This window comes from Elephas maximus, chromosome 15 (genome assembly GCF_024166365.1).
Source record: "Elephas maximus indicus isolate mEleMax1 chromosome 15, mEleMax1 primary haplotype, whole genome shotgun sequence".
In the NCBI taxonomy this organism is placed as follows: Eukaryota; Metazoa; Chordata; class Mammalia; order Proboscidea; family Elephantidae; genus Elephas; species Elephas maximus.
Window position 1 is genome coordinate 49,957,396 of NC_064833.1, and position 21,942 is coordinate 49,979,337.

The 21,942-nt window shown below is 39.2% G+C and overlaps 1 protein-coding gene across 4 annotated transcripts in view; it reads left to right on the forward strand.

Moving 5' to 3' along the window:
- RUNX1T1 (RUNX1 partner transcriptional co-repressor 1) overlaps positions 1-21,942 on the forward strand; it is a 156,905-nt gene that overhangs the window by 58,285 nt on the left and 76,678 nt on the right. The gene's annotated exons all lie outside the window — the stretch shown is intronic.

A 21,942-nucleotide genomic window follows, 5' to 3' on the forward strand; every position in this document is an offset into this window, starting at 1 on the left:
CGGTAGGAGAAAGTAGAACTGCCCCATAGAGTTTCCTAGGCTGTAATCTTTATGGAAGAAGCCTGGTGGTACAGTCAGTAAAGTACTTGACTGCTAACCTAAAGGTCAGTGGTTCAAATTCACCAGCCCCTCTGTGGGAGAAAGATGTGTAAGTCTGCTTCTGTAAAGATTACAGCCTCGGAAACTCTATGGGGCAGTTCTACTCTGTCCTATAGGGCTCCTGTGAGTCAGAATACACTTGACAGCACACAACAACAACAATCTTTTCAGGTGCAGATCTCCACACATTTTTTTCCCATGGAGCCTCTTGGTGGTTTCGAACTGCCAACCTTTCATTTAGCAACTGAGCACTTACGCATGGTGCCACCAGGGCTCTTTTGAATTTTTTATTGTGCTTTAGGTGAAAGTTTACTGAGGAAATTAATTTCTCATTCAAAAATTCGTACACATATTGTTTTGTGACATTGGTTGCCAACCGTGCGATGTGTCAACGCTCTCCCCTTCTCTACCTTGGGTTCCCTGTTGCTATTCATTCTGCCTTCGTGTCCCCTCCTGCCTTCTCACCTTTGCACCTGGGCTGGTGTGCCCATTTAGTCTCATATACATGGTTGAACTGTGTGTGTTATTGTTTGTTTTATAGACCTGTCTAATCTTTGCCTAAAGGGTGAACCTCAGGAGTGACTTCAGTACTGAGTTAAAAGGGTGCCTGGGAGCCATACTCATGGGGTTTCTCCAGTCTCTGTCACACCAGTAAGTCTGGTCTTTTTGTGTGACTTTGAATTTTGTGGTAAATTTTTCTCCAGCTCTGTCTGGGACCCTCTATTGTGATCCCTGTCAGAGCAGTGAATGGTGGTGGCCAGGCACCATCTAGTTGTACTGGTGGAGGCTGTAGTAGTTGTGGTCCATGAGTCCTTTGGACTAATCTTTCTCCTGTGTTTTTGGTTTTCTTCATTCTCCCTTGCTCCAGATGGGGTGGGACCAGTAGACATATCTTACATGCCCACTTACAAGCTTTTAAGACCCTAGACACTACTGAACAAAGTAGGATGTAGAACATTTTCTTTATGAACTGTGTTATGCCAGTTGAGCTAGATGTCCCCCGAGACCATGGTCCCCAGCCTTCAGCCCAGCAACTTGGTCCCTCAGGGAGTTTGGATACGTCTATGAATTTTCTATGACTTTACCTTGATCAAGTTGTGCTGATTCCTCCAGTCTTTACCTTCACTTACTCTGTTGTGGGCTCCTTCTCTTGCGCTTCAAAACAAACCAAACCTGTTGCCGTCAAGTCAATTCCGATGTATAGCGACCCTGCTGGACAGAGTAGCACTTCCGCAACTCTTTCTCCTATGGAGTGGCTGGTGGGTTTGAACTGCTGACCTTTTGGTTAGCAGCCAAGTGCTTAACCACTATGCCACCAGAGCTCCTTTCTTGCGCTTAGCAGGCAACTAAGTAACTCTGTTGAAGGATTGAAATGAGCCTTTAAATGCACTAGGGGCACTGTGTTGAATTGGAATCAGCAGGGATTTTGAGTCAAACATCTGTTGGATTCTGGCCTTGCTATTTGCTTGATCCTTGACTTTGAGCAATTATTTAACCTCTTTTAGCTTATGCCTTCTCGTCTGTTGAAAGGGGAAATTAATATCTAAAGCCACCATGAGAATTAAATGAGAGAATTCTCTTAAAAGACCTAGCACCGTGCCTGTCTTCTATAGGTACCTAATCTACCGTCAACACACCAGTTATAAACTTTTGGGATGGTTTCAAGGAATATTTAAACAGTTGGCATTGTCTTGTTGGAAGTCCCTTTCTGGTACTGTTATTATCTTAAGAAAACATTGTTAAAATACTGCCATGCACACTAGTGTTCAGCATCTGCTATCTGTTGATCTAGAATTATCCAAGGAAGAAAACTCAAAAAATTCTAAGGCTCCGTGAAAGATCCTGGGATTTTTTTTTTTTTTTTTGTAATGTGTTACCCACAGTGTATCTCATTGAAGTTGAAAATTTTTACAGATAACTTTGTCATTTGCTTTGCATGTACATATATGTATGGAGAGAGATATTTTGAACATGAAGAAACTAACCTGCCTTATAAATTGGAGTGAAAATTGTGGTTATATGAAGGATATTGCAAAAGAGTTCTAATTCATGAAATGACAATTTTGTTTATTAACTAGCTACATAGTTACTAGATAAAAGCTTTTCAAAAGGAATTTCTTAATGGACTCAAATGGGGAAAATACATTCCTCAGTTTTTGCATGAATTATGCACTTAACTGTGAGGACCAATGCTTCAACTATTTTCACTTAGTACATGAAGTAATGTTCAGCTTGCCCGACTTTCTGTAGAAGGATTGTGGGACTGGGGCTGGGCACAGGTGTTACTTCAGTCATTGAACATCTAGAGTTTCAGGTGACTTTTGTCTTGGACATAACTTTATTGAGTACATAGTTATCCTGAAAACTGGCTCCCTACTTTTACAATTATGTATTTGTTTTTTGACTAGATGTCTCCCCTCTCCTTAGCTGGTGGATTATTTTTTGTATTTTCCTCCAAAACATTTAGGAAGATAAATAATGCTGAAGGACTGTGGAGGCATAGGTAGTGTGGGTAATTCAGGAGTATTTAGTCAGCACTTAGGAAATTCTTGAAATGTTTCTTGATGTCCTGCAGAACTTTACAGTGTTGTTCACATCTGTATGTTGTGTGAGGAGGTTGCATTTATTGCTGTGGTACTCTTGCTGGAATATAGGAAAAAGAAAGGGAAGGTAGAAGGGGTATAGAAGGCTGGGAGGAGGGAATTACTGTGCAGAATAAAGCAGCTAGCTTTTGGCTCCAAAGATTGATCATTTTCTTTAGTTATAGACCCAGGTGAGCTACAGTTAGATTTTTAATAACATCTTTCAGAAGTTAGGCTTGCAAGGCTTTGGGATAATTCAGACAGGATAAACGGAGAAACAGCCTCAGTGAAACTTTGTAGGCATCCCAGATATTGACTGTCCAGCATCACCTGTGAATTTTCATTCTTCTCTGCATGATGTCATGAATACAGATGCTTACATGGTATTTGTTTTCCTCTAGAAAGAGAGGAAGAAGAAGAACCAGAAGCTTAGGTGAGATGTGTACATTGATTCATTACTACACGCCAGGTCTCGAAGGACGCTAGCACCATTCATCTAAACCAAACCAAACCTGTTGCCGTTGAATCAATTCCAACTCATAGTGACCCTATAGGACAGAGTAGAACTGCCCCACTGGGTTTCCAAGGAATGCCTGGTGGATTCGAACAGCTGACCTTTTGGTTAGCAGCTGAGCCAACAGGACTCTGGCATCATGCATAGAAACTTACATTGTATAGTGCCACCTCTGATATGGGCAGGATGCTGCCTCATTTTGATTTTGGGGGATTAGATGATATAATGTAAGTTATACTACTAAGCGTTCTCCTCTCTTGTCCACTAAGGATATTGACTATAAAAAACAAACCAAAAAACCCACTGTCGTGGATTCGATTTCAACTCATCACAACTCTGTAGGACAGAGTACAACTGCCTCATAGGGTTTCCAAGGCTGTAAATCTTTATGGAAGTAGACTGCTACATCTTTCTGTCAAGGGGCGGCTGGTGGATTTGAACTGTCAACCTTTTGGTTGGCAGCCAAGCGCTTTAACCACTGCACCACCAGGGCTCTGCATTGACGATATTTTTTAGATGATATCCAGTTTTGGGTATCCAGTTTGTCAGTATTTTGAATATCAGTTTCTTTGCGAGTGTGTCTTTTTTTTTTTGACAAATTTTTTCTCCATGCTTTTCAATTCCTAGTAGTGGAAATTGCTTGCCAACGCCCCTACAAATCTTACTTTCTTAGAACATATTTAAGATATACTAGACACACTCTACTTCTGTAGAATAGACATTTCATCTCGGAAAGACCAGGCTGGGTGTCAAATATGTGTGTGTGTTTTTTTTTTTAAAACACAGCAGCCTTTACACAGAGGTTATAGCATTTTTAGGATTTCAGTTCCATAATAAGCTTCAGTTACTCTAAATTCATATTGCAAACACTGGATCTTAGTAATGATCTGCTAGACTTTCCCAATTTAAGATTGAGAAGAGATGGGAGCCTAGGTATCATTTACTGGCAGCTCATAAGTTTTAATGAAACCAGGGGCCCTTAAAGGTCTGAAAAACTGTATTGTAATGGAGTCCCTGGATGGTACAAACTGTTAACACACTTGGCTGTTAAATGAAAGGTTGGAGGTTCAAGTCCATCCAGAGATGCCTTGGAAGAAAGGCCTGGCAATCTACTTCTGAAAAATCAACCTCTGAAAACCCTATGGAGCACGGTTCTACTCTGACACACATGGGGTCACCCTGAGTCGGAATCAACTCTACAGCAGCCGGTGGTAGTAGTAGTAGTAGTATACTTATTTAAACAATCAGAATTAATTTTAAATATTTATACTTAAAGTTAAGTGTTTATTGAAAATATATCCATTGAAATGGTTCTTTCAGTGAGCTAAACATTTGGCAACATTTTTATAATTTAGCATGTATCGCTCTTCACCTGGTTGTTCTCAGTAATCTGTGCAATGTATTCTTACTTAAAAGGATTATGTGGAAACTTTTCTTAACTAAAGGACTACTCAACTGCTCAGCACTCAGATACTTGACACGTTTCCTTTTTTCTGTTGTAAACTTCCACATCCAGGCAGGTGTGTAACAGATGTTGGAAGAAGTGGGTGAATAGGTAAAGTGGGTGTGGCATCGTTTGACCTGATGTAACCTATGAGGCAATTTTGGAATAAATAATTTGAAGTCAAGGACTCTTATTCTCTTTTTACTGTTGGTGTCTAGCATACTGTTAAATACATGATATGGGTGATGAGCATTTCAGAAAATACCCTATAGCTCATTTACGACAGCTCTGATTTATACTTTCATGTAATTATCATGCAACAAATATTTTTTGAGCTCTTAATATGTGCTACACCCTTTTCTAAGGAGCCCTGGTGATGCAGTGGTTAGGTGCTGAGCTGCTAACTGAAAGGTTGGTGGTACGAACCTACCCAGCAACTCTAAGAGAAACATCTAGTGATCTGCTTCCCAAGAAAACCCCATGGGACAGTTCTTCTCTGTCAAATCCCTGTAAGTTGGATTTGACTGGATGGCACCCAACAACAACATGATCTTTACTAGCTACGAGGATGAGTCAGTGAACAAAGCAAATAAAATCCCTGGCCTTCATAGAACTTACATTCTATTATATGTGTGGGGGCGGAGGAGGAGAGCAGATAGTAAATGATAAACACAAAATACAAGTGAATTCTGTGGGATGTTAGAAGGTGATAATTATGAAAAAAATTGGTCAGGGTAAGGAGGGTCCTTAGGGCTGTTGGGGCATGAGGTCATGTTGCAGTTTTAACTTGGGGGTTGAGATAAGCCTTTTTGAGAAAGAGCATTTGAGCAAAGATTTAAGGGAGGTGAGGAAAGGAACCACGTGGCTATGTGGGGGAAGAACCTTCCAGGCAGAGGGAGCATAAAGGCTGAAGTGCGGGCTGGATCCTTTGAGCAGCACGAGGAAGGCAGTGTGGCTGGGTTAGAACCATGAGAGGATAAAAGAGCGCTTGGAGATGAGACTCAGAGAAGCAGCAGGGAGAGTGAGGGGCAGATCACATAAGGCTTTTTAGGCCATTGTAAGGGCTCGCTATATATCAGATTTACCACCTACCCCACATACTGTCTCTGCAGCACTGTGGGTGTGTGCATTCCCATTCTTCCCTGCATGATGTCATGTATCAGACATTTACGTAGCATCTCACTCTGAAAACCTCATTGTGCCTCATGGTTACTCCTCTATTATTTTTCAGCGCATCACACAGATATTTATTTTACTATCATTAGTATTCAGTCCAATTTGTTTGTATTTTCTGGTTCTTTGCATGGCAGTGTGAGTCCTTTAACTTAAGCACTATTCAGAGGTATATTATCCAAAAAGCGAGGTAAGCGTGGGCTTACTTGTGCTTACTTACTAATCTGTAGTGAACAATTTCACATGGGTTTCATCACACCACATCAAAGTGAAACCTATGTGAAATTGTTCACTACAGATTAGTAAGGAAGCCTGTGTGTACCTTGTTTCTGAGTCACCTGCCCTGTCAGGGATTGTAAATTTGAAAAGAGGCTTTGATTCCATCAGAAGGTGCTGTGGGGTTGGGAGAGAGACAGATGCCAGCCACACCTAGAAGTAAAATCTTTGTTATGGTGAAAAAACGTGAAATTGTTCACTACAGATTAGTAAGTAAGCACAAGTAAGCCTGTACTTACCTTGTTTATTGTATAATCCACCCCTGGCACTACTCCACATAGTGCTAGTCAAGTCTGCATGTGAAATTTCCCTTGGGTCCTGACTGCTATCTCCTGGTACTGTGAAAACCCATTTTTGGTATGAGGTACTGAAGAACAGGCATGTGCCAAAGGTAAACTAATAGTCAAGCTGGAGTGATATTAAAAATCTTCATGTAAGTCCTGTAAAGGGCACTATTTGCAACTCTTATTATAAGCCGTGATTTAGAACCTGCCTCCACATTTCTCTGAATAAGCAGTGCATGTGTTGAGGACTGACAGGTCAGCTTCCCTAGCATACTGCCAGAATCCATTACTATCAAGTGGACTGTGACTCATAGCAACCCGGTATGTGTCAGTACAGCTGTGGTTTCCTATGGCTGTTTTTTTTTTTTTTTGGAAGTAGATTGTCAGGCCTTTCTTCCAAGGCACCTCTCGGTTAGCAGCTGAGCATGTTAGCAGTTTGTAACAGCCTGGGACTCCATTAACATGCTAGAAGTAAAATATGCAGTGCAAGTCATTCTTTTCTTCTTTCAAAGCAGAGAGAGTCCGAAATGATATATGACTGGAAATGTGGGTAGATGTAGATGAAATAAAAGAGTCCCAGTGGTGCAGTGATTAAGCAGTCAACTGTTAACGGAAAGGTTGGCAGTTTGAATCCACCCAGCGGCTCCACAGGAGAAAAGACCTGGTGGTCTGCTCCTCTAAAGATTACAGCCCAGGAAACCCTACCAGGTAGTTTTACACTGTTACAGTGGGTCACTATGAATCAGAATTGACTTGAGCGCACCCAACAGCAACAATAACATGGATGAAATGTTTGCGTCTTCTAAGAGAACACAAGACATGGGGTAGACTTCCTGTGCAGCAGAGGCATGCTCTGTTTAATTATCTGAATAATTTCTTCAGACCCACTTAAATTCTCTGACGTCCAGGAGGTGGCTGCCCTATCTCAAAGTAACTGAGTTGAGCAGCTACTTAACTGTCATCTCAAAGTGTAACTGAATGTTAGTGGCTGCATAGTAGAGACGAATTCAGTTTAGTATGAAAAGATTTGTGCTAAGCACTTTAGAGGTTTCAAAGAGAGGAAGACACAGTCTTGTCACTGAAGTGACTTAAGTCTAGTAGGGGGTAAAAAGTAGAAGTAAGGATTGCAATGGAGATTGAGAGGCAGGAGAGTGGAGATTAATCAGAAAGAAATTCTAGGAGGCAGTGAGGCCCCAAATCAACATGGCAGGATTTAAGAAGTGTTGAGATGTTGGAGTCTATGGGATATATATTTATGGAATGAATGTTACTGTTTGAAAAAGAGGGAGCAGAATCAAAGATGTGGCTGACATTTTGAGTCAGGGTTAAATGGCAAGACTTTGTCTTGCTTACTTTGTACACATCATCAATTGCTAGGTTCTGTGATAATGACGGAAACCCTCAATGAGATGGATTTACACAGTAGTTTTAACAATGGACTCAAATGTACCTACCAGGGATCATGAAAATGGCACAGAACCAGGCAGTGTTTCATTGTGTTATATGTAAGTCCGAGTCAACTCGATGGCAACTAACAATGACAACAATAACTGGCAGGAAGGCTGTGCCTCACTAGACATCAGAAAGTCAGGAAGAAGAACTGGTATTGGGGAAAGGATAATCTCACGGATAAGCTTAGTTTCAGACACTTGACATAACACAAACCATCCTGTAGACAGTTGGAAATGTGGCATGGTAGCTTGGAGGAGGATCTGGGTCTTGAGATATAAAGTGAAGTGGAGAAAATTAAATTGCAAATTTAGACTATATCAATGGGCAGACAATTTTGAAAAATTAAAATACTTGATTGTTTTATCAAAGCTGTGAAATTCCATTGCAATTATACTATGGTTTCTTTTGATAATCTATTCCCATTTAGAGGTTAATTTTTATATTTTTTATATTTGTATTTTATATCTTCAGTGTTTTTGAGATAGTATTTTAGTTATCATCAGACTTTCATAATTGTGAAGAACGTGTCCTCCCTTTTTAAATATCTAGGCTCTACATTTCACTACTTCTGTTACTTGTATCCTGTGTACAGCTCCATTATAGTGGAATTATTTGACCCTTGAGTATTGTTGCTTAAAGCAGCACGGTTCCCAGGTGGAGAGTAACACAGTGGTTAAGAGTTTGGGCTTTGGAGTTAAACAGAACTGGGTATGCTTTCCTAGTCTGCCCTTCTTTCATTTGTTTTAGCCCCTTTGCACCTCAGTGTTCTCATCTGATTTTCCTGAATATTAAATCATACCGAGTGTTTCACAAATGGTTTGGCTTTCACTAAATGGTTGGTAAAATAGTAGTAGTAATAATAATAATGATAATGGTGATGGCGATCATGATCATCACTGCTACTGCTGCTACTAATGTGTATTTTATGGAAACTTCATTAAGTTTAGCTGAAGCCTGCTTCTGTATGTTGCAGTCCTGGATATATGAAGTAAAATGGGGTCCCTCTATAGAGATGGAAACCCTGGTGGCGTAGTGGTTAAGTGCTATGGCTGCTAACCAAAAGGTCCGCAGTTCGAACACCACCAGGTGCTCCTTGGAAATTCTATGGGGGTAGTTCTACTATGTCCTGTAGGATCCCTGTGAGTGGGAATCAGCTCAACGGCTATGGATGGTGGTGGCTATAGAGCATGAGTTTAGCGGTAGCTGATGACTACGCAAAACTCTTCAAGCTGCTCATCTTGTCATCCTCCTGAAAAGACTGATTGTAACACAACAGATGTATATCCTTTTTATTCTGTTTAGCCATTTCCTGTAGACATTGCCTCCTAGTTTGGTGGTGACTTCTGCACAACTATCCTTCTGTGAGAACTTGCCGAAGTCACGTGGATTTGCTCGTTCACAAAATGTGAATACAGCCAACTTTCAATTACAGCCTGGCTGTCAATTCAGAGACTGAATTGATTTTGACCTTTTTTTCTCCCACTGCCTGTCTTTTGCCCTTATCACTACTAATTAATTTCTGTATAAGAGAATGAGCAAGAATGCTGCCTCACTTTAGCTCCTCAGCAGGGATTTGTGAGTACAGACAGAGGAGGTTTGTTATGTGCCTGAGCTTTGCTTGTTTGTATTCCTGACCCTTACTGTCACGGATAGTAAGAATTTGTAGTTTGTTATGGATTGAATTAAGTTCCCCAAAAGTATATGTTGTAAATCTAACATCTATGCCTGTGGTTATAATCCCATTTGGGAATGGGTTGTCCGTTATGTTAATGAGGCAGGATTAGTATAGGGTATATCTTGAGTCAGTCTCTTTTGAGATACAAAAGATTAAACAAGCTAGCAGAGCAGAGTTGAGGGAAGAGAGGTGCCAGGCCACATGGAGATTGCTCAGGAACAGAAGCTTAGAAGAGACAAGGGCCATCCTCCAGAGCCAAAAGAGAGAGAAAGCCTTCTCTAGAGCTGGCACCTGAATTTGAACTTCTAGCTCCCCTAAACTGTGCGAAAGTAAATTGCTGTTTGTTAAAGCCATCCATTTGTGGTATTTCTGTTATAGCAGCACTAGATAACTAAGACAGAGTTGTGTGAAACAAATAAGCATTGTCTGGTAAAGAATTTATAACTTTTGGGATTTATTCTAATACTGCCTTCCTAAAGTTCCAAAGAAAATAACAGCTAAAAAATTTCACATGTATCTTTCTTGAATATAACGCTTATATGTCTTACTATGTTTTAAATGTAACCATATAACAGCTAAAAAATTTCACATGTATCTTTCTTAAATATAACGCTTATATGTCTTACTGTGTTTTAAATGTAACCATATATGTCTTTTTTATGTTGTTAGGTGCCATTGAGTCAGTTTCAACTCCTGGCGACCCCATTCTTAACAGAACCAAATACTGCCCAGTCCTGTGCCAGTCTCACAATTGTTGCTGTGTTTGAGCCCATTGTTGGAGCCACTGTGTTAGTTCATCTCATTGAGGGTCTTCTTTTTTCTTGACCCTCTGTACTAAGCATGATGTCCTTTTCCAGGGACTGGTCCCCCCTGATAACATGTCCAAAGTATGTGAGGCAAAGTCTTGCCATCCTTGCTTCTGAGAAGCATTCTGGCTGTACTTTTTTCAAGTCAGATTTGTTTGTTCTTTGGCAAGTCCAGGGTATATTCAATATTCTGCATTAACACCATAATTCAAAGGCATCAATTCTTCTTTGGTCTTCCTTATTCATTGTCCAGCTTTCACATGCATATGAGGTGATTAAAGATAGCATGGCTTGGATCAGGTGTACCTTAGTCCTCAAATTGACATCTTTGCTTTTTAACACTATAAAGAGGTCTTTTTGCAGCAGATTTGCCCAGTGCGATACTTCGTTTAATTTCTTGGCTGCTGGTTTCATGGGCATTGATCATGGATCCGAGTGAAATGAAATCTTTGACAGCTTCAATCTTTTTTTCTCTAGTCATCCTATAAATTTCACTATTCAAAAATTTTATCTATGTGTATTTATTAAATTTTATAAGACAACAATGAATTATAGAGGCTTTTTATAGAATTTCTTATAGTTTTGTTGTCTACTGGAGTTAGAGTTATCTTCTTTTGCTCCTTTAGTAGGTCTGTCTTAGTAATACTGTGGCTCAAAGAGAAAGAAGAATTACGTATTTCATTTTGGGAAGAATTTTCACAAACTTAGTTTGGGAACATTTGAGGATATCTCAAATAATCTTAAATAATGGATGTCAGTTTCTGAAAATAATTTTTTTTAATTGAATGAAATTACATTGTTTTCCTTTTGAAAGTTTTTGTTTTGGAGGGAGCAGCATGCTCCACAGTTGAATAGGCTAGCAAAGAGGTCTGAGAAGGAAGTGTGGATCATGCTTCCACCCTAGAACACTTCCTCCTCCCTATTCACCCATCTTTTTTATAATAAATGAGAAATACATCTTCCTGTGAGAGAAATGGGAGCCAGATTGAGGTTTGGGAGAAAAGAACAAGAGACACTTTACCTCCATATAATAAGGCTGAAGAATTTTTTTTTTTTTTAGAGTTGAGAGAGATCTTAAAGAACCACCCTTATTTTTATAGATCAAAAAAAGAAAATAGGTCCAAGGTTTTAAACAGTCTCTCATTCAGTGAGCCAGTCAGCCAGCAAATATTTACTGAGTATCTACTATGGGCCAAGTAGTGAATAAGTCAAACATGGCCCATGCCTTCATAGAAGCCTGCTAGACTTTATTTATGTATTTGGTAATGGAGGTTGTTTGGCCTGGGGAGGATGGCGTGAGGTGGGTGCACAGGGTGAGGAGTGTTCGTGGTATAGTACTGATGTTAAATCAGGAGCATGGGCCCTGAAATCATACTCCTTGGGTTTAAATCCTCTCTGTTTTTTAGCTGTTTGGCAGTGGGTAGATGGCTTTATCGTCTTAAAGCTTAGTTTCTTCACCTCTAAAATGGTAATAATAACCATTGCATTGACCTATTGCGAAGGTTAAATGAGTTATCACATGCAAGGCACTTGGCAGGTTACTTGGCACATAGTAAATTTTCAATAAATATTAACAGCTATAAAAATATCTAGAAAATATTAGTAATAGTAGTGGTATTAGAAGAAAATACACACAAAAAGATATTTACAGGAAGATGTGTGTTGTATTATGACAGGGGAAGAGCATAGTGCTTTGGAATATAGTAGAGTCAGATCTCCAGATTCCCAGTTGGTTCAGGGTGGTCTAGTGTAGCAATGGTATTTTATTTCTTACCTTCTTTGTTCGGCTTTCCTTCCCCCCACCCCCCCCCCCTTTCTTTTTTAACTCAGTAACTTTCTTCACTGTTTATTGCTCTAAATTTCAGTGTTCTTTGACTTTACAGCAGTTTGCCAGGCAGTATTTATTCACAATCAGCTATGTACTAAGAACTCTGTAGAATACTGGAAATGGAATAACAGTCAATAGGACATAGACCTTTTAAGGAATGTCTGTGTCTTTGTGTATATGTATATAGCACACACACAGACATGCGGACACACATCTGCAAATATAGTACTTGTAGTAGTGGATGCTAACTTCTCTAATAGATACATGTAAAGGAGAGCCCAAAGGAGTGATTAAATTTCTGATTTGAATATGGGGTAGTAGTAATAAGAAAGACTTCATGCAAGAGATTGCATTTGGTCTGGGTCTTGGAAGATCAAAAGCTTGTTGGAATTGGAGACCATTACAAATACAGAGAAGAACCTAAAACAGGAACTAGCATGGATGGAGTTTACAGCTTGAGAAAGTAACAGAGCTAGAAGTCTACCTTGTAGATGGGAGTGGCAGAAAGGGAAAGCATTAGGTTCTTTTAAGTGGGGAGTCACATCGTCGGGTTTGAGTGTTAGCATCACTTTGGAGGTGATGTGGAGATTAAAGCAAAGGAGATGAAATTTGCAGCGTGCTGGGTGAGTTAGGATGAGGGCCTGGTTTACTGCATTGCCAGTGAGGGAGGGAGGTAGGGGGGACCAAATTCTAGAGGTAGTGAGTAACCAAGGGGCTCTTATAAGCAGTTGGATGTGGGGACAGTGACTGAGAGTAGTGGTGTCTAGGACAACACTGAATTCTAATTTGGGCCACTGGTTGCTGTCAACTAAAACGGAATAATACATGAAGAGAAGATAATGACTTTTTTTTAGAAACATTAAATTTGAGGTTTATTTGGTGTATTACTGCAGAGATAGCCAATAGGGAACTGGACTACAGGTTTGTTGAGTAGAGATATGTATACTAGAAATCTTGATTTGAAGTTACCTGTGGTAATTACAACCCCTGGATGGTTTGCTTAGGCGGAACGTATATAGTAAAAAGAGAGGAATGCATTGGAAAGAATACCGGAGAGTGCCAGGGCACAAGAAGTGTTGGAGAGAGGAGAAGGAACTGTTACGGAGGTTAAATAGGTGTCATTATAACAAGGGGGCGAAGAGTTTCACAGAGGGAAATGTAAAATGCTACAAAGAGGCTAGTAATTGAGAGGGATCAAGATTGCCTTTTGGACTTGGCCATCTTGAAGGAAGTTAGTCGCCAGTAACCTCTGTCCCTTTGTTGGAACTTGTTTGTAGTGGGTTGCAGATTGTGTGAAGATATGATGCAGATTGAGGCACTGAAGTCTCCTCTTAAGAAACTTGGCAGTGGAAGAATGGCGCAAGGGCCTTCAACATAGAGGGAGGGGGCGTTTATTTACTTATGATGGAAGAGATTTCAGCATGACTAGTGTCTTAGTTACATAGTGCTACTGTAACAGAAATACCACAAATGGATGGCTTTAACAAAGAGAAATCTATTTTCTCACAGTCTAGTAAGCTAGAAGTCTAAATTCAGGGTGTCAGCTCCAGGGGAAGGCTTTCTCTCTGTGTTGGCTCTGGAGGAAGGTTCTTCACATCAATCTTCCCTGGACTAGGAGCTTCTCAGTGCAGGAACCCCGGGTTCAAAGGATGTGTTCTACTCCTGCTGCTGCTTTCTTGGTGGTATGAGGTCCTCAACCCTCCGCTTAGTTCCCTTTCCTTTTGTCTCTTTTAAGATAAAAAGTGGGGCAGGCCACACTTCAGGGAAACTGCGTTTACATTGGATAAGGGATGTGACCTGAGTAAGGGTGTTACTTTCCATCCTAATCTTCTTTAACATAATTTTAATCTTGCCTCATTAACCATGGGCAGAGATTAGGATTTACAACATATAGGAAAATTATATCAATCACAAAATGGAGGACAACCACACAATACTGGGAACCATGGCGTAACCACGTTGACACATATATTTGGGGGACACGATTCAATCCAGGAACCTAACCATGATTGTGAGAATGGCGCAGGACCAGGCAATGTTTTGTTCTGTTGTACATGGGGTTGCTGTGACCGGCTGGACCACACCTACCAACAACAACAAGGTTCCAGGAAGTAGCAGGTAGAGCCAGACAAGTTGAAAATAAAGGAGAGTGTAGAATGACAGGTATAGTGACCCCTCAAGGTGGAATGAGTGCCTCTTCTGAAAGTGGCAGCTTGGGTGCGGACACTCAGGGTTTTGAGGGTAGGGTTTTGAGAGGTTTATGCCTGATGACTTTACATTGCTCTCTTAAATAGGGTATGAAGTTACCTCTGGAGAAGAGTATCAGAATCAGATTTGGCTGCCTAGTTGAGGCGAGTGAAGTGATATTTCAGAGTAATGCAACCTTGTTTTTCTCTTGATGACGTTCTTGCCTTCCCTTCTCTAGGGCCGTACCAGGCTGTGCTTCTTCGGGTTCATTTAATCTTTAAAGCCTTCCTTCTTCATTGTCTTTGTCCAGTTCTACTTTTCCTCTTTGTTTTATCCCTCCACACATCTAACCTTGACCTCAGCATGAACTCATAGCTCTTAATCTTCTCTTTGCATTTCAGGTTTATGTCACTTCCACATTTCTTAACGAATTTCTAACCAGTTTATACCCATTACCCTGTTAAAAGTTAAAGCTCTGCCTTTCTCATTTGTTTCAACAGATATTTTTGAGTATTTCTGTGCCAGACACTGTGCTGGGGTTGGGAGGCAACAGTGTTCTGGGGTGGAGGGCAGACTAACTCCAAGTAAAACCACAAAGTATAATTTTGAGTTTTAAAAGTCTTATGGAGGAAACAGACATGGGAGTGGAGAACCTGCTTGAGTTAGAATGACCAGGGAAGGATTCATTGAGGAGGTAGCATTAATGTTGAAAGGTAAAAGTTGAAAATGAACTGTAGGGGGAGCTAGAATAATATTTTTTTTTTTGAAGAACTTAACCATGCTCGTGAATAGATTTCTATAAGCATGGAATTGTAGATGTAGAGTAGGTAACTGTCTGCCTGGAACTGTTTTTGATATTCTTTGTCATGGATTGAATTATGTCCCCCCAAAAAATGTGTGTATCAACTTGCTTAGGCCATGATTCCCAGTATTCTGTGGTTGCCCTCCATTTTTGGATTGTAATTTTATGTTAAAGAGGATTAGGGTAGGATTGTAACACCCTTACCAGGCCACATCTCTGATCCAGTGTAAAGGGAGTTTCCCTGAGATGTGGCCTGCAGCACCTTTTATCTCTCAAGAGATAAAAAGGAACAGGAAACAAGCAGAGAGTGGGGACCTCAAACCACCAAGAAAGCAGCCCGTCCTTTGGACCTGGGGTACCTGTACCTGAAAAACTCTTCGACCAGGGAAAGATTGACGACAAGGAATCTTCCTTCAGAGCTGAGAGAGAAAGCTTTACCCTGGAGCTGACACCCTGAATTTGAACTTGTAACCTACTAAACTGTGAGAGAATAAATTTCTCTTTGTTAAAGGCATCCACTTGTGGTATTTCTGTTACAGCAGCACTAGATGACTGAAACACTATTTGAGTATCTTTCTCACTGATTCTTCCTTGGTTCCTGAAGGTAGTTTATAAGACCTATAACAGATTACCTTTAAGTTACGGTGGAGAAGGACCTTAAAAAAAAAGATATTGCCTGGAAATGCAACTATTACTGAGCACCTAGGAAGTATTCTGGCAGAGGGAAGAACAAGACAAAAATATATTCCTTCTGTTCAATTGGATGGTGTTTCTCTCTGCCCATTCCCTACCCCATGGACATTAGTGGCAGTCATCATCCATGGGACAGGATGGTTTTATTGTATTCATGAATTGCGAGAGTTCATTTCATTGTCTCAGGTCGTTCTCGTGTAGTAACCCATTGTCTCAATCCAGTTGAAAGCCACTCATTTTTTATTTCACAGGTAAAAAAGGATATGTGTGTGTATGTGTACACATATACAAGGCAACCATTATTAGTCACCACCATTACTCTGAACTAGTTTAAATGGTTACTGGGACTTGAATCTTGGAAGTGGATGTTTGGAACAGATCTGAAGCCCAGGATTTTGGGCCTAGGTGGGCACTACAATTTCATATCTTTAGCTGTTGTTGTTAGCTGCCGCTGAGTTGGCCCCCAAGTCATGGTGACCCCATGCACAACTGAATGAGATGCTACCCTGTCTTATGCCATCACCATGACTGGTTGCAAATGAGATTGTTGTGATCCATAGTTTGTTTGCTTTAATAATTTATTTTGTGATCCATAGTTTATACTGGCTGATTTTCAGAAGTAGATCTCCAGGGCTTTCTTTTTAGTCAATCTTAGTCTGGAAGCTCCGTTGAAACCTGTTCAGCATCACAGCAACATGCAAGCCTCCACTGACAGATGGGTGGTAGCTGCTCATGAGGTGCATTGCCAGGAATCAACCGTGGGTCTCGCATGTGGGAGGCAAGAGTACCACTGAACCTACAGGATAGGAGTATCAGATTTCTTGGAGGTGAGAGGACTAGAGATAGGCACTCAAAGGGAGGCAGACGAAGGAGAACAGTGACACACTGAAGATAATCCTTACGGACTTCATGGTTTGTCTAATGTCAGCCCAAGTTAGTTGACAGAAAATATCATCTACCAAGGAGAAATCTAGTGGATTTTTGCCAGCTTAAGTTTATACAAGCAAGTTAATGTTCTTCAGAGAAAGGACAGGAAGGTACGAGCATGTGAGATGGTTTTCTAGGCTTCGGTAACTTTGCTGAGGCATCCAGGTCAGTACTTTTGAGAAGAGAAAGGCAGTCATAGGAGCTGGTTTGACCCTCAAAACAGAGGTTCCCAACAGGTTTTTTGTTTGTTTTTGTTTCCAGCCAAGGAATGTCAACTTTTGCAATGGCACTGGACTTCTTTGGTGGTGTTTGTTATGTTCTGAAAATTCTACCCTTTTGCCTTTTGAAGTAGTAATGATGTTATCATAGGGACGATTTGGGATATATCTTAAGTTATTTGTCAATAGCAAGTTAATTGTGACACACCCCTCATACCGTGGTAAACCTGATTGAGAACAGCTTCCTTAGTGCTTTGTACTTAGACATTTTTTACATGTGTAATTAATTTATCTGACAAATGGTATCAAGAAGGTTGTGTTTTTGAAAATGACCATATAGATCTCTAGCAAGGAGCATTTTTCATTCATACATGGGGAGCTCTTTGCAGTTGTCCATCAATGCTTGGTTTGATTTTCCCCCATTATAATTCCTCATAAGCTCAGAGAAGACGTCTCTAGTGCTATATGAAATATAAATGATTCCTGGTAAATGGATGGTAACTTAGACTGTCATCTTAATTTAATAACATATTTACCCACATTTAAAGTATAAATACAGTCAAGGCTACATTAAAGACTTATTAACTTGAAACTTATTTATGTGTTCACTTGAGATCGACGTCCCTGGAACTTAAGGTGGTATGTGAATTGTAAAAATATGGCATTCCGAGGATATTATGGTTCTAGGTTCCCCAATGGTCTTCCTGTCAGTAAAAGGTATGCCTGCTTTTAATGTCTCTTAAAATAAGAAAAGTGAAAATAGACTTAGATCATTTAAATGTGCATATGTAGTTATTTCTTTGGTAAACATAAAACTTGAGCTTCTGTCCATAGAAAATATTCATTAGCAATTAATTAACTAGGGTACCTTCTTTGAATTACTTTATCAATTTAAGTAAGGTCCTTGGCCTCCGTGAGAAGTTGCAGCACACAAAATATTAACTGAGACACTGTCTCTGTTGAGAAATCTGGATGTGAAATTCAAACAACTTTAGAGAATTTATGGACTTGATCTTTTAATATATTGACCATGTTAAGCCAAAGAGAAATCTCCATTTAAAAGCATGCTTTAAGTTCTCAATTGGTGTGTAAGTATGATTTTATGTGAAGAATTGGCTGATGTAATTCACAGGCAGTCTAAGTTTGCCTTTGGAAACCCTTCTAGAGAACCTAACTTTTTAGTCAATCTGCTTTATGTGCTTTCTGTTACATAACGTGGGGTTCCTTGAATGTTTTATAGAGAATATGATAATTATTTGGGAATTTTATTATCATAGTACTCAGTATGTTTGTAGATTTTTTTTTTTTTTTTTTGTCCACGTAAACTTCTGAGCCTTTTCCTTTCTGTCTGCTATAGTGTGTGGACTTTCTTATTACTAAAATAGTATTCATTTCTTTATTCAGTAAACACGGATGGTAGGCATTGTTAGATGATTGGGCTATGGAGGTGAATAAGGTGCTTTCTCTACCTTTATGTTGTGTTTAAGGGTTTTCATGGGCAACCACCCCTGCAGACAACCCTGTTTCCTGAATCCCCACCCTTTTGGTTGTCTTGAATCCCATTTTTTACTCCTTCAATCTGAAGCTGAACAGCTCTTGGTAGAATTCCAAATATAACAGAGTATACTCTCTTCTCTTAATTTTTCATGGATAGTTTTTAGTTTCACTCCTAGAAAAATCTTGGTATGCTATATTTTACCTAATCGTTTTTAAGGCACACGATTATTTTATGAATCACTTGCCAAGCAAAACCTGCTGCCAGCAAGCATGACACAGTGGTATGACTCCATAGAGTCATCATATTCATTCCACTTTCAGAGATGTTATAAGGTGAAAATACAGGGATCTTAGAATTGTTTACATATAGTATTAAAGGTGAACCAGAAAAACGTGTTTATACTAATTTAAAATGAAAAGGTTTTTTTACAACATGACTGGCAGTGTATTTGAAAGCTTTGCCCAGATGTGAACCATTGACTTAAGAGATGTTGTTATTGTAAAGTGCCATTGAGTCGGTTCCAACTCACAGAGAACCCTATATACAACAGAATGAAGCACTGCCCGGTCCTGCGCCTTTCTCAAATAATTTTTGCTGTGTTTGAGCCCATTGTTGCAGCCACTGTGTCAGTCCATCTCGTTGAGGGCCTTCCTCTCTTTCACTGACCCTCTACCAAAGTACGTGAGATCTCACCATCCTGGCTTTCAAGGATTTTAGAGAGAGCCACTCTTAATAGTGGGATAGAGATTCTTTATATACGTATCCTTCCAGACTTGTATTTATACACAACATGCATAAACGTCCCTCTGTCTATGACTGTCTTAATATAGGTTTGTTTATTTTTAAACAGAGTCTTATAAGACTTGTAGCTTTGTAACATTATTTTTTAATCCACTTTGTGTGTTTTAAAGGTCTTTCCATGTACGTATATTTTTTTATACCCATGTCATTATTTTCCATTGTATGGCTCTGCCAGAATTTGAATTGCCAAGCCCCCATTGTTGGACAGTTGTTTCCAGTGTTTCCTCATTTTAAACATCTTTGTACACTTGGCATTATTTAAGTTAATTTCTAAAAAGTAGAATTGATGTATTAAAAATATGTACAATTTAGAGGCAATTGATGAATATTTTCTAACAACTGTCCCACAAGAAAATTGGTAGAATTTTTACAAAATCAAACTGTAACTAATACTATATTATCATTAAAAAAAAATTGTTAATCTGTTAAGATATATTTTGTCTTAATTAAAAAAACAGTAATACTAGTAAAGTTGAACTTTTCTGTTGGATTATGGTTTATGTATTTTTTATTCCTACTCATTTCCGTTTTTTTTTTCTATTGGGTTTTTCAACTTTTCATTGTTGACTTGATAGAGCTCTTTATGTATTAATCCATTGTTATCATATAGCAAGCTTTTTTTTTCCCAGTTTGTCATGGTGGTATTCAATTTTATTAATAAGCTTTTTTTTTATTGGTTCTGCCTTTCTTAACATGTTTAGATCCTTTTCTCATACTAAGATTAAATAAATATGGATTTATATATTTAGTATTTTTCATTTTTATATTAAAGTTTTTATTCACATGGAAATAAGTTATTTTGGAAATATGCTATGAGATAGGGGTTTATTTTATTTTTTCCCAATAGTTACCTAATAGTCCTGAAGAAAGTTTCTTAAATTGCTTTTTCTTTCTCACTAATATAAGAAGTCACCTTAATCACATACTAAGTTCTTAGGCAAATGTGTATCTGTTTCTAAGCTATATATTTTTTCTACTTTGTAATTGTTAATTCTGCTGTATCAGGTGTTTAGAGTCCCTGGGTAGTACAAACGCACACCCAGAGGTGCCTCAGAAGACAGGCCTGGCCATCTGCTTCAAAAAGGTCACAGCCTTGAAAACCCTATGTCAGCAGTTCTACTTTGCACACGTGTAACAGTTTATACTAATAGCACATTGTTCAAATTTTCATAGTTTTATGGCACAGTTTAAATATATGTTAGGCTAAATCTCCTCATTACACTTCATTTTCAAAGTTTTCCTGGATGTATTTATTTCGGATTAACTTTTAAAACATTCGTAAATTTCTGGAAAACATTCTGTTGGTATTTTAACTAAGGTTGTATTAACTGTAATGGTAAGAATATAATTCAATGGGAGTAGAATGAAAGCCTTGATAATGTTAAATTTATTTTAGGTGGTTAGTACAGCATGCTGTTTAATTAAGGAAGTGCTGTTTCCAAGATATTTTATATTTAGGCACTAGAGATAGAGTTGAAAAGATAGGGATCCTCATCCTTTATCCTTGCCAACTTTAATAATCATAGAGTGATTTGAATTGGTTATATGAAGATTTAGTCAGATTCTCATTTAAAAATATTTCTCTGTCAGGACTGAGGAGATTAGAGCAGAGAGGAACTGAAGGTAGTAGTAGGCTATAGTAGGCTCTGTAGCTCACACCAGAGGAGAACTGAGGGTGGATCCTAAAGGCATTTAGAAATGGAATTGATAGGATATTAGGGCATGGAAGGAAGGTAAGAGAGAGGGTGGAGTCTAGGATGATTGTGGTATTTTGGGCTTGGTCCACTAGATGGAAAGTGATATTATCTACAGAGATTGGAATGTGGGAGGAGGCGCAGATCTCCAAAGGAAGATAGTGGGTTTGATTCTAAATATCAATGAGATACTGGGATATCCCTTGAGTTATTCAGGTAGAGTTGTTAAGCAAGTAGTTAAATAAATTAGTCTAGCCCTCGGAGAAAGTCATTCCTCAGAGGTATTGATGTGAGAAGAGAAAACCAGAGGGGAACGCAGCCGGTTCAGAAGATGAGGTAAGGTCCTATAGGAGAGGACAAGGTCAGCATAAGAGAATCCATTGAAGTGTCTAGTGATAACTAGAAAAACGCTGCCATAGGAGAAGAGGATAAAAAGTGGTCAGACAAATCAAATGGCAGTAAGAGGTCAAGTAAGATACAGACAGAGCAATGTCTTTTGGAAATACCATAGAAAAATTTGTACCTTTGTTGGGGTGGTTTGGGTGGAATGGTGTTGGTGGAAGCCCCATCAGAGTGGGAATGAAGTATAAATCTGAGAGAGTGCTTTCAGTATTTGTACCATTTATTTCTGTATTTCTATCATTAAAAAAATTTTTTTTTTTTTTTTTTAATCATTAAAGACACCTTAAAGTACCTTCTTAGGGGGTTAAGGAGTCCATTTGTTTTGCTGTACTTATGTCTCCAGGTATGTATTTCTAGCCTGTACCTGACCTCCACACCTGTATTTTTAATTTTTTTAAAAATTTATCCACCAGTTACTCATACCAGATACTGGGCTATCATCCATTTGTTAGTTTGTCTGTCAGTATTGCGCTGATGTGTATGTTGCTGTGATGCCAGAATCTTTGTTTCCAGTATTTCAGATACCAGCAGTGTAACCCATTTTGGACAGGTTTCTGTGGAGCTTCCAGACTAAGACTTGGAAGAAA